Source organism: Phaseolus vulgaris, chromosome 1, assembly GCF_051622355.1.
Source record: "Phaseolus vulgaris cultivar YP4 chromosome 1, ASM5162235v1, whole genome shotgun sequence".
In the NCBI taxonomy this organism is placed as follows: Eukaryota; Viridiplantae; Streptophyta; class Magnoliopsida; order Fabales; family Fabaceae; genus Phaseolus; species Phaseolus vulgaris.
The window spans coordinates 5,446,667-5,460,459 of NC_143498.1; the positions used below are offsets into that span (position 1 = coordinate 5,446,667).

Here is a 13,793-nt window from a genome sequence, read left to right on the forward strand (position 1 = left end):
TTTTTATTTTATTTTTATATATATTTTTTCACAATTTGGAAAAAACATCTAAATAAAATTTGGTACCACTAAATGATATTACTTTTTTAATTAATGTGATCTTTTCTATAGTGGGCATACATATATAAAAAAAAAAAAAATAAGTAATTAATTTTCTCAACATGATCCTTAAAACTTCAGAATGAAAGGTGACATCCCAGAAACATACAAGTTAGTAGTATATACTATAAAAAAATGTTACAAATTTGGAAACTTCTATCCTACCAAAAAGAAATCACTAGGTACAAATTTACATGAAAAAGAAACCTTGCATTAGTGATACCATCGATTATCAACAACCATTGCCTCCATTGTAGGGTCACTTTGAGAATTCTACTGTACTAACAGTACATATTAAAACACCATAAAACATTCAATAATTGATCTCCACTTGTAGGTTAGGGTGTCATTAGACTATCATTAGTGTTACCAAACATTCATTATTTGTAGCATGCAGTAATTGTTTATTAGTAAAAACAAGGAACATTAGTGGTTTATGTCAGGTGTGGAGGAAGCGTGCTAGATTAAGGGATGCATGTTATGAACAAAAAAAGAAATCAAAGAATCAAATATCTGCATCAAAAGCATCATAATCAATCAGTAAGCTTTGTTTGGTATCTTTAGTCTTAAAACCTACTTCACTACTCACAAGTGCCCTTAAGAATACCCTAATATCCAAAAACAATTATAACATATGGTCAGTAGGTACTTTTAGAAGAAAAATAATATCATTTTCTATAAATTAATTTATCTATTAACTTATTTTATTTTATGATTTTTTATTTTTTTATTTTAAAAAAAAGGGCTTATGAAAAAAAATTCAAAGTCATATTTTGATTAATATTGAAATTCATTTTGTCCTTACTTGGAAGGTCCCCGCAGGGCAAAACAAAGTGGTAACTATTTACCAACATTTGTCAATATGTATTCATATGTAATGATTTTATTTGGCTCGTATTAAAAATTGTTAATAACACATTCTTTAGGAGTTAAGCACAATTTTAAACACTCTACTGATAATTAAAATTATATAAACTTCACTCTTACATGAGGTTCGTGTTACTTTTAATATATGGATATTAGATAAGATGAAAACATGTATTAAATTGTATTTCGTTAATAATCTTTTAATAAAAAACAACATATAAAAACATGTAAGAAGGTTTACAATAACTCACTCACACGCCCACCCTGTTCAATGAATTGAGGAATCAAATTATGATTGCAATTGAAATTTGGAGTTTATCACATGAACTAATTGCTCAAAACATTCTATGAAAATATCACTTCTGAATCATATATTATTAATTAAGGCTGCAGACTAATACAAACCATCACCAGCATCTTCAAAAAGCTGTCTGCAAAGAAGATGCAAATATACTATAAAGTTTGCATACCAGCAGGCATGATAATCAAGAATGAACACTAAGATCATTATCAAAACAAGTAAAACACTGTTTAATAGCATGTAGAGAAAAAAAACATCACAGACACATTCAAGAAGAAAAAAACTCCTTAAAAGACCAAACTACAGTTTGGAAAGTTATTCTTTATCAAAATAAATAAAAAGTGTCTTGCATAAACCAAACATATTATATACCTAGGTGAAAATTATGTATATGCTTCCAAATAAAATAATATATAATTCAAGAAAATTGATATGTGATATCATACATAAAAACTGCTAATTGTGCATTCACTGGAACAAAAAACCCGTAATGAAAGGTGAAGACGAATCTCGTTTCCAATACTCAATTTTTTTGATTGTGTATTCATTTGTATATGTTGAAGTTCTTATCTGGACTGTTTCTATTATGACATGAGCCTAAGATCATCATAAAACTTTTTTTTTTTTTACAAGCAAAATACATATATTAAATACCATTCTGCAAAAGAAGTGCAGTTGAATCGCATTCACACGACAACAAAAGCAAATATCTCCAAAACATTTGTGAAGCAAAATACAAGCATGTGACAAAATAGTAAGAACCCTGCATAATTTTCTCTACCAACCTACCCTTTAACATTCTTTTCATTGAAATGGCCTCCTAACATTCATTTGGGTCAGTTTTTGCCTCATCTTGTCAAAGAAAAACTGCTCTTGAAGTTGCCTCAACCAAGCTTTTACCTAATGACAGCAATGCCAAGGTTATAAATTATGCAACTTTACTCAATATGCAGTCACCACCTCAGTAACAATTGGAGAAAATTATTCAGCTTCATTTAAACATGTACAAAAGAATCAACAGTGATTAGAATAGATTATGTGGATAAGACTTTTGTTGTTGCTATTGTTTGGATATAGTATAAAAGCATTTTATACATGTTTTGGTAAATATAATAACTGTTTCAGTATTCAAAAGTCATAGATAGTTCTTAAGATAGTTAAAGATTTGAAACATTGAATATAACAAACCTCTCCTACTTCAACAATTTTTCTTCTAAGTTATGGTTGTGACTAATCCATAACAACAAATTATCACAAGAGTCGATCATAACCTTAAATTTCAAAATCATGTTATTGGACCAAAGATCCATAGAGCTCTCAACAACACTGCACCTGTATAAATAATATAACTGTCGAAATCATAAATGAAATAATTATCCATCACTTCCAACAAAGTGAACTTTTCCATTATATACACCATTTATATTGCCATTTTATTTTGGGTTGTCGTTGTGCTAACTGTGTATGTTCATATTGTCTCTATCAGTCCAACTACAAACTGATATATTACAGAAAGAAATGCAAAAAAAATAGCTACAAAATATAGAAATTTATACTAACGACTACAAATTTATTTATAATCACAAAAGTACATAAATCAAATAGAAATTAGACCATCAATAAAATCACAATAATATAAAAAGTTGCACAAATTAGCCAGTTACCTTAACAGAATCAGGAGATTGCGTGTCATTCATTCGACAGCATCTTAAAATTCTCTCAAGCCTATTAGTATCAACAAAAGATCAATTTCCAACTTAAAATCATAAGATAATTGGATGCACTGCTCAAAACTGCATTAGATCATGCCACAAATCATCGAATATGACTCTTGAAGAAATGTTAACAAATAGAGCATTCAGTTATAAGAAAGGAGGTAGGTATGCTAGTTTCCTTAACATGTCTTAAGGCTATTAGTTCTGAAAAGTTGTTTTAGCTATACTTTTATTTATTTATGTAGATGTAGGACCATGCAAGGTGAATTTGTCTAACCACTACACGTACAACTGGAATAAAGAGTTTGATTGCTAAACCTTTTCAGTAACAAATTGATATGTGTTTCTTGTCCGACACAGCCACGATATAAAAATATCAGCACTCTTTCAATGTGATGAATAAAGAGCAATTATAACAAGTACATATTTTACTGTTATAAGGAAGGTAATACAACAGTTACAACTAAGAAAGATTCAGTTTATGCTTTGTATCAGCTCAGCATCAAACTCAACAAGAAAAGTTGCAAACTGTTCACATAAAATGCATATTTATCAGGTTATTGAGATCCAACCAGAACCTTAAAGCAGTATTAGAAAACATAGGAAAAAGAAAAAAACAAAAAATAACAAAGTAAAATCATTTGACCACTGCTCACCAAACTCCTGTTTCAAAATGGGGTATTATTCTGACAAGTTTTGGTGGGTAATGATAAACCCTATATTCATCACCCTAAGAATAGGGTTGTTTGCTAAGAATGAGAGCAGCACAAAATAGTAGCGTTTGGAGATTGTAACTAATTGAGCCAAATACTGCTTCAGGTGAGAACATTACAGCAATGAACAACTTGATGGCCCGCATACTCTATATACTTAAAATATGAAAGGCTATGAAATCAGAAAAACGATATAATAGCTAGCTAGATGCTAGAAAGTGAACAACAACAAGTGTGGACCATACTATATAACGTGTATGGTCCCTCCCACTCGCTACCATACAAATACACATAAAAAAGCTAAAAAAACGGTGCCCCTCAAGGTCTGCACAATAACCAGGGTACCTTGTGCAAGGTAATGCTATCAAAAGTCACACTTATCCATTTTGTAAGGACTAGTATACTATAAACCATAATAAAGCCAATCAAACAACACGTATGCTCCAGTTTGAACTATAATTATAGTAACAGTTAAAATAAAACAAAATAACAAGATACATATTAGCAAAACACCAAAGACATATATAACTTTACTCACTGTTAATGTTAATGAAATATATAACCACAGTAAGAGACATTTTTTCATGAGCTGCATCAGAGAGAGAGACAGAGAAGATGATGTGGTTTGTTTATGGAGCAACTTAGTAGACTGGAGAATTTTCTGGCACTGAAAACCGACAGAAAGAGTAGTGAGCACACAAAAGCAGTGATATAGAGTTATATCATATGCCTCTTTGTGCTCACTCTCTTCTGTCAATTTCTGTCCAAATAGAAGGAATTAAAGAAACTAAGTACACATACAATAGCATCCCAAATATGGAAAGTTCACAACAAAAGGTTTGGAAAAACCTGAAGGGAAAAATAAAAGCCACACAACTGAGTCAGATCTGGGGAGGAAAAATGTGATATCCATTAAAGGAAAACTTCACGAACCTGGTGTGCTAAAAAGGTGGAAAATCTAGGATCTGACATGCATGTTCTCAGAGGAACACAATTCTGAGAATTTAGGGTTTGTCACCAACAACCTCAGTCCCACAAATAAGGACACAAACCAGAAAAACAAACCCCAGAAGATGAATCAAGAGACGAGGAAGAGGATGAAATGATTTTGAGACGATAAAAAAGAACAAAAAAAAAAGGGTATTAACACCATAAAACAAACTCCAATCAAAACCATGTTGGAACACACAAAACTCCTTCTCTCTCTCTCTTCATGTCTGACTTTCTGTACATTGAGTCAGAAAGAGTCATGCAAAACGTAGAGCTGACAAGTAGCAAGGTTACCAGATCGGTGTGACAGATCTATGTGCATGATGGGGTGTGAGAAACTGAGAGGGTTGCAATAAATAGATGAGAAAGTGGTGAGTTGAAATGAAATAAAAAGAGCAAAAAGAGAATGCAATTTGTTATGTGTGTAGGAGTAGGAAAAGGGCAAAGATCTTATCCTAACAATGGAAATGGAAATGGAAATGGAGCAGCCTTTTGGTTTTGGTGTGTGGAGTGTGTGAAGTGTGTGGAAGAGAGTGGTAGATATATAGTAGTTTAATGGTACACTCAGAGAAAATGGGGTTTGGGTTTCCCACTTACGCTAGCAAAATTATCATTATTATCATCACCCATTCTCTCTCACTCTTCTCTTTTTGGGAACACAAATAAAACCAACACAAATCTTTTGTCCACACATTTCCTCATTTTCTTTCTTCTTATTTACTCAAAAATCAATTACTACTATTATCATCTCTTAACCTTTTTCTTCCCATTTCTATTACATTTATCATCTTCTTACTTTCTCTTTTCTCCCTTATTTCTTTCATTTTTCATCCTACCCCACTCTATTTTTCCTCACCCTTTAAATTCTTTTCTATCATATCCTCTTACTACTTCTTTTATTTCGTTTATATGGTAAGAATTAAATTAATATCTTATATTCCCAAGACATACATTTACTCTTTCATTTATTGCTTTCATTTAATGCTTTCTAGCCATACAATTACTCTTCTGTTTCCTTCTATGACCAAAAAAAATGTAATTCATTTTAATTTTTCTCTGCTATTTCCTTTTACCTGTTCCTTAGAGTTTACATGTTAAATCATAAAATATAATTTTTTTTATCATAATAAAATTATGAGGTTTAAATTACCATTTATTACTTCTCTTTCATATAGATGCACACATAGATTAAATTAAAAATTAAATAGACAGTAAAGACGCCATTGATAAAGATTGATTAATGATTACTTAAACTTTAACAAATGGAAAAAAATAAAATAAAAAATCGATAAATAAGAAGAAAATAGTTAAGGTTTTCTACATTACTTTAATTTTCTACTAATAATAAATATATAAGTTTAAATTAATATTAAAAATAACAGTATAAGTATAATTATAAAAGAATTAATAATTAATATTTTTTAAACTTTAAAAATAACATATAGAAACTAAAAATTAAAAAAAAATCTTACCATTAAAAATAAATAGGAGAGTACAATTTAATTTAATTTAATTTCTTTCCATTTAGTGTTTCCAATAGTTTCATTTTTCTTCAATCATTTTTTTATTGCATTCAATACTTTTTCATTATATCTTTTTATTTCCTTTTTACACTTTTTTTTCAGCCTAACTTCAATCCTTCTTTTATGAAAAAACACTATCAGTCCAATAATTTTAAGAGGGAAAATATTAATAAATGAAATACTAATTAAGGAGTAAAAAGCTTTTTAACATTTTATTATTATTTAATTCGAGACAGTAGAGATTTTCATTAAAATTAATATTAAACTTAAAAAAATAGATTAAGGCAATTAGATTGTGAGAACCAATTAAAATATGAATAGATGAAATATACACTCTTGGATAATTAGTGAGTTGAAGACTTATTCCAATATTACTCTTAATGGGTCAGGAATTAATATATTTGCATTTTGAAAACGTTGAACTTTTTTTAATGTTTAATTTTTAAAATATTTATTTACTCTTGTATGTACCTTGTGATTATTATAATCATATTTATAATATTTTTAAAATCGATTAAGATATTTTTAATAATTATTTATTTTAATTATAAGAGAGAGAGAGAGAGAGTAAAAAAGGAAAAAAGGTAAAAAGTCAAATAGAGAGTGATTTATTATTAATATCTTTATTTAGGATTTAATAAAATATTAACAATATAATTAATTATACTAAATATATAATCGATTTAAAGTAATATAAATATAAATATAAATTAATATTAATAAAATATTTATAGCATCTTCGATATAATAATCTATAAATAACTAATTAGGTCTTTAAATATAATTCATTATATAAATTTATTTTTATTAATTTTTTTCCATGTTTTGTGTCTACTAATTCGTTGCTTACTTTATTCACCTCCATGAAGCAAGGCATAGGGTTTTAAAGAAGCTTGTTGAGAAGTGAATGATTGCAAAACTCATCAATTTTAAATAGTAAGGTAGAAGTGATATATTTTAAATCAACATTTTTAAAGTGAACAAATTATATAAAAAAATAATTATTCATGTTTTATTTTAAAATAATTATTGTCTATAAATCTTATTTTTTTTCCTTTCTCTACTTTTTTTTTTAATCTTTTTGAATCTATTTGTCATTAACAATTAGAGTTCGTCATTGGATTACTGGTAGGGATTACTACAAGATTGCTCGATCAGAGTTTTAGACGGAGTAAATTTATTTTGCTTTTTTTGTTCTTTGAGTCGGTGTTTTGCATTTTTTAGATTGTGTTTTTGGCATATGTTTTGCATTTAGTATTTTTAGCTTCATGATAAGTCCTTGTTAGTTCTGAGAGTCTTAGTGATATGATTAGATAATTGATAAGAACTTTGTGATACGTGTTAAGTCCTTGGCTTTTGTAGAATTAGAGTTCATTGTGAGCACACATATTCAAAGTTAGGTAAGGAAAACTAATTTTAATTTTTAACAAAATCCTAGGTTAGAAGATCTGGATGTAGGAGTGACGTGGTCACCAATTTAAAATCTTCTTGTATGATTGGTTATTTTTTAGTAAAACAATGTATTGCTTGAAATTAAATGTCAAATGGTTGACTTTGATAATTTAGCATAGTATATGTTGATTTTTATCTGAATGGGTTATTGAATGTGTTTTATATGAAATTGAAAGCGTTGAATGGTAGTATGAATTGAATTGAACTTTATTATAAATCCTTTGAGGTATAACGATTAATTAGTATTGTATATATGTTTGATTTTGAGTGACTTTGATTTAAAAATAATGAATATTTAGATCACTACAAGAAAATCATGAAATAGAAACCAATATTTAGAGACCAAAATTATTAGTTACAATAGTAATTAAATTAGAGACCATTTTAGAAACTAAAAAAGAAATTGGTTTCTAAATTAGTTTCTATTATTGTTAAATAGTTTCAAAATTATTTTTGCTCAAGCTTAAAAAAAACTTAAATTTTTATTTTTGCTTTTGAAACTTCATTTATGTTTTATTATTTTAATTAAATTGAAAATCTTTTAGTTTATTTATTTTATGTGATTTCTGGGTAAATTTTGGTTTGATTGAATTTTTTAGTTTTGGTGTGATTTGGTATGATATAAAATATGGATAATATGATTGAGACGTAGTATTTTCAGGAAAGAAAATACCGTGTTGAGATTGTTAGGATGTGTATTGACTAGAGATTCGTTTAGAAAGAGGTATGCTGACTCTCTTGATATATTAGAATCATATAGATGAAAATTATTAGGTGTTTAGAGTCGAAGGATGCTCATATGATTTTGTCAGTGGTTTGAAAACATAATTTGATCTTACTGGTCATATGAATTAACATTGTCATATAAGATATAAAATTTATCTAATATTGGGATTGCACAGTGAGGTAGTATGACGGGTGCAAATATTTGAGTTTAGGTCAATGCACAAGTCTTTTAGAATTAAAGTCAAAGTATTTGTGTATGTTGGTCAGTGTAAGTATGACATGAGAAATATAAATTATAAATTATTATAGACACTTTATTTCTTCGTGAACATCCATGAGAATTGATGAATTTATGATTGCTATTTAAATTTATTTTTATATTAAAAGTTTTAAAACTAGCTAGCATACTCTATTGTTTGTATTGTGTTATTTTTCTTTACATGTGATGATCGTATATTTGCATGAGAGAAGATGATGTTACCGAAGCTTCATATTGAGTGGATGGAACAATTGATGTTTCTTTAATATTTTGTTTTAAACTTATATAAATATAAAAAAAAAATATTTTAAGATACTATATAAATTAATTGTATATATTTATACATCTTTATATTTCTTGCATAATATAATCTTTAGGGATGTTACATGTTCCATGCAAAGTCAACCTTTATTAAGTAATCTTCTAACCTACTACAATTTATTTTAAAAAATTAAATTAACTTTTTTTTTGTCTTTCAATTAAATATTACTTTTTTCCTAATGCCCAAATTAATTATTTTCTTAACTCAATCAAGATAATACATTTATTTAAAAAATATAACTATTTTTGTAAAATTGTTTTAATAAAGTGGCATATATATGGCTATTCTTAATCTGTACGAAAAAAACATTAAAACTGATGTTAAAATATAAGTTGTGATTTCTTATTATATACTCATTTTTTTCAGTTTTTTTACAAATTTTAAATTCTTTTATTTTATTTCAATTTGGTCATTTATCTTTTAAAAAATTCACTTTATCCTTTAAGTTTTAAAATTATTCAAAAGTGGTTCTTCCATTTATAACTAACAAAGTTACTAATTTAGCTTAATAAACTTTTTTAACAACATTGACAGTTAAAGACAGTAAAATAAATATCTTTTTGTGAAATAATTTGTATTCACTTAATGGACATTAAAATTTTCACTATAATATTAATTTAAAATTTTAAAAAATAAAAACTCTCTCTACCTTTAATTTTTGCTTTTTGACCCGTGACACTCATTACATTCTAAAAAAGGAAAAATGAAAAACATCCATGGCCAAATGTCAGAACACCAATCAAGAATGAAAAACAAGAAGAACAACAAAGAAGAAAATGGAAAATTAACCAAAATCCAAAAACTGAATCGAATAATCAAAATAACATAATTTTGTGGGCAAATAGTACGTATAGAATAGTATTTTAGTAAAATTTAATATAACTAAAATTATTATACGTATTGTACTGATATGAACCGAGCAGTCATTATTATGATTTTGTCTCCTTGATCAAGCTGACCGAGACTTGTACGGTCGTGCAGGCCGACCGACACACCTAATCTATTAATGCTTAAACCAAGATCAGTAAAGCTAAATTGTCATTAAGAACTAGGTAATACGCTATCCATTCCACTAATCCGGCCCAATAAGGTAAGTTCACTAAAATAACATAAATAGCGCACATTCAAAGAACAAGGTACGTCATTATCACGGTACATCTCCAAGTGCCGAATACCCCTTTTATTGACTTGAGTGTTGAAGTGTCTTCTGCAGGTACCTCCCCATTTGACATTTACCTGAGACTGAGAGACCGAGACTCGAAGGAGTAGCATCGAGGTCAGAAGGATCACACTGAAACTCCAACAACCTGCCCGAAAAAAGGAAGAAGAAAAAGTTATTCAATAGTTCTCGCATATTAAATACAATTTCAGTTTAATATAAAAATTAAAATTATACATAATCCAATTTTAAAATATTTTTTTTAACTATTTTAAAAACATTAAATAAAATTACACTATTTATATAAAAGAATCCAATTTTATCCAAGAAAAAGAATAAAAAAAAAGGAAGAAAAGGGCCAAAGAATTGTCACCTCCACCACCAGAGATCCATTGTCTTCACCGTCTAATCACATTCACCACCAGTAATAACAGATCAAAGGAGAAAATAAGGAAAAAAAAAGACTTTTTGTGGTACCAAAGGACAAAACCTCTTACCAGAACCTCGTTGTTGCCAAAATCACGAGCTTACGTTATTTTTTGGTGCTCATGGTCTTCATGTTGCATGTGAACAGGGTATTAAGGAAATGAAAGAGAACCACAACTCAGAAGGATAAATAAATTGGAATAAAAGGAGATCAAATATTATATTGTTGTTTTTATGAAATTATTATAATCGATAACTAATACTTTAAACAAAAAAGTAAATTATTTTAGGTTCTTTTATTTAGGTCCACCATGATTTTCAATTAAAATGTGTTAAATTAAACTTTAAATATAAAAAATAAACCTGTCTATAACGCAAAATATTCAAATAATAAAACATTTTTATGATTATATTTATATAATATATATACGAACTTTTTAAACACATGACAAAGAATAATTTAATTCACTCATTATATTTAAAGCAGTAGAATTCAAGGATGATTAAAAGAGACTGGATCAATAACTTATCATTATATGTATTAAAATTTCAAAATGTTTCTACAAAATAATGTTTCAGTACAAGGAATGTTAAATTCATAAAATATGAGAATTAAAACCTTATGGATTATAGAGGAATTTCCAACTATATATATATATTAGTTGTATAATATTTTAAAATATTTTATTTTAATAGGAAATTTAATATTTACACATATCAAACAAAAAGTCACATGAAATAAAAACACTTTATCCATTCAATGTGGAGCTTTATCACTTGTATTATTATTTGTTTCCGTGTATTTACACAACCATCACAGATAAAAAAAAATCACAACATAAACAATAAGGTAAACTAGTAATTTTTAAAATTTCAATATAAGTGAAGCTTTATTGTAAGAAAATTAATTCACAAACATATCACTTATATATATATATATATTTTATTTTCAAGGTACCACATGGTCAAATTTCTACAATCATCACATTTCACATCATTCATGCCAGAAATCCACTAACAACAACACATAGACATTTGACTATACTTTCAAAAGATCTGTGGATTAACTTAGGCTTAGAGATCAACACTTGTCATACAATCTTACTATGAAATTCACACAGTTATGCGCATTATTAATCTCAATATCGAATCACCTCATATGACAAAGTTAATTCATATAACAGGTCAACCCAGTTTCAAACAACTTACCCATTCATATGAACCTCCTTCTATTCTCACCACGTGAATAATTTTGCATCTATGTGATTTTATTATATTAATAGAGTCACGATACCTCTTTCTAGACGAATCCCTAATTAATGCATATCTTAACAATCTCAACACGATATTTCTTTTCCAAAAAATACTATATCTCGATCACATTTTTATATTTCATATCTCATATTACACATAAGCAAACCATTAAATCATACCAAAACTTAGAAATCAAACAAACCAAAATTTATCTAAAAATCACATGAACACATAAACTAAAGGATTTTCAATTAAATAAATAATTAAAATTTCACATCAATTTAATAAAAACAATAAACAATAATACATCAATATTTTAAAAGCAAAAACTAAAGCTTATAAGTTTTTTTAATCAACAATAAAAAAATCATATAAATAGGAACACTAGGGATACTTCAATTCATGTACAAAAAATAACCTTCAATCAAAAAAAGATGAGGTTGTCATAAAAATACATTAGCCAAAACATAGTCAGATTCTACACATATATAAAACTAAGCAGCCTAATCCTTAATAAATAAAAAATTGCACTTATACAACATACTATATCTACCAAAACATAAACCAATAAAAGCTTCCACGCAACAACAATGATTATATGTATACCCAACAAATTGTCCTTTCATCCAAACCAGAAATGAATCACAGAAAGAGAAGAAAAAAACACGTTAATCATTAATGTAAAGATTTCAAACATGCATATACATTAATACACCAATCAGAATAAGAGAAATTTGACTTTGAAAATTTATAAGATACCCATGTCACACCTTTACTTGGGCCACAACAAAAACTTCAATAGGATCCACTACTACATCATTAAAAATTATCCTATTTATATGATTCCAAATTTCCCAAATGATGGCTATCCACATACATCTCCAAACACTATTTCCCAAGCAGTTTAGGTCCATAAAGCTTATTTGTTCAAAATGTTGTGTAGCATTATCACAATGTACAAAGACCCTACCAGCCAAAACACTAAAGGTTACAAGTTTTTTTTAGCTTGAGCAAAATTTTTGTCCCTTGAGCGAAAATTAACCTAAGAGCACCTCAAAATTCATCCTATTTTCGCTTGAATGAGAATCCCTCTCGCTTAAGAAAAAATGGACCCGAGAGCACACCATATTTCACCGTATTTCTGCTTGAGCGAGATTTTTCTCGCTTGAGCAAAAATAGGTCTGAGAGCAACCCAAAATTCACTCTCTTAATTTAGCTTGAACGAAGATCTTACGCTTGAGAAAAAAAAATGTAGATTAAGTACATAAAACTGATTTCCTTGATATTTTCACCAAAAATTCATATTCAAACTTGTATTTCTTAAATCCTATCATATTAAAATAACATCACTTTGCTCATAATTGTAGACATATACTCTCATTGTGATTATGCTAACCTATATATTCAACTATTCATGAGTTCTAAACCAATTTCAACCTCAAAACTCAAACAACCAATACTTACAAATCTTACACTTCAAATGAATCATAATACAATTCAAATCAATTCATAGTACCATTGAACACTTTCAATCTCAAACAAAAAATATTCAATAACTTATTTAGATAAAAATCAACATATATCATACAAAATTAACAAAATCAATCCTTTCACATTTAATTTCAATCATTTAACCACTTTAATAAAAACAAACAATCCTGCAAGAAGATTTAAAATTGATAACCACGGCACCTCACATCCATTTTTCTATTTATATTCAATTTTCATCTTAATAATGAAATATTCAAGTGTCATCTCAATTATACGATTTTTACTATAAAACTATTTTCTATGTCCTAACAAAATAAATAAATTATCATAGATAAAAGATAAATTTGCATAAGAAATAAAAAAATATCGGTGATAAAGAACACAATCACTCTTATCCCATTCTAATTTGACATTGCAGAGTTTTCATATATAACTTTTGTAACTTTTAACCATGGATAAAAAAATCTATATATAGACAATTTTCTTGAACAGTTTA

At 27.7% G+C, this 13,793-nt stretch overlaps 1 long non-coding RNA gene across 3 annotated transcripts; it reads right to left on the minus strand.

Annotated features, from left to right (window-relative positions):
* Window positions 1–1,242: 1,242 nt before the first annotated feature.
* Window positions 1,243–5,276, minus strand: LOC137816694 (uncharacterized). 3 transcript variants are annotated; one of them, XR_011081848.2, is made up of 4 exons: window positions 4,980–5,276; window positions 2,932–2,992; window positions 2,057–2,167; window positions 1,243–1,397 (listed from the first exon to the last, which is right to left on the minus strand). It is a non-coding gene; the product is annotated as an uncharacterized LOC137816694 (long non-coding RNA). The 3 variants fall into 3 exon arrangements; XR_011081849.1 differs by having other exon boundaries at window positions 4,234–5,201; XR_016518750.1 differs by lacking the exon at window positions 4,980–5,276 and adding an exon at window positions 4,629–4,768.
* Between the last annotated feature and the right edge of the window lie 8,517 nt (window positions 5,277–13,793).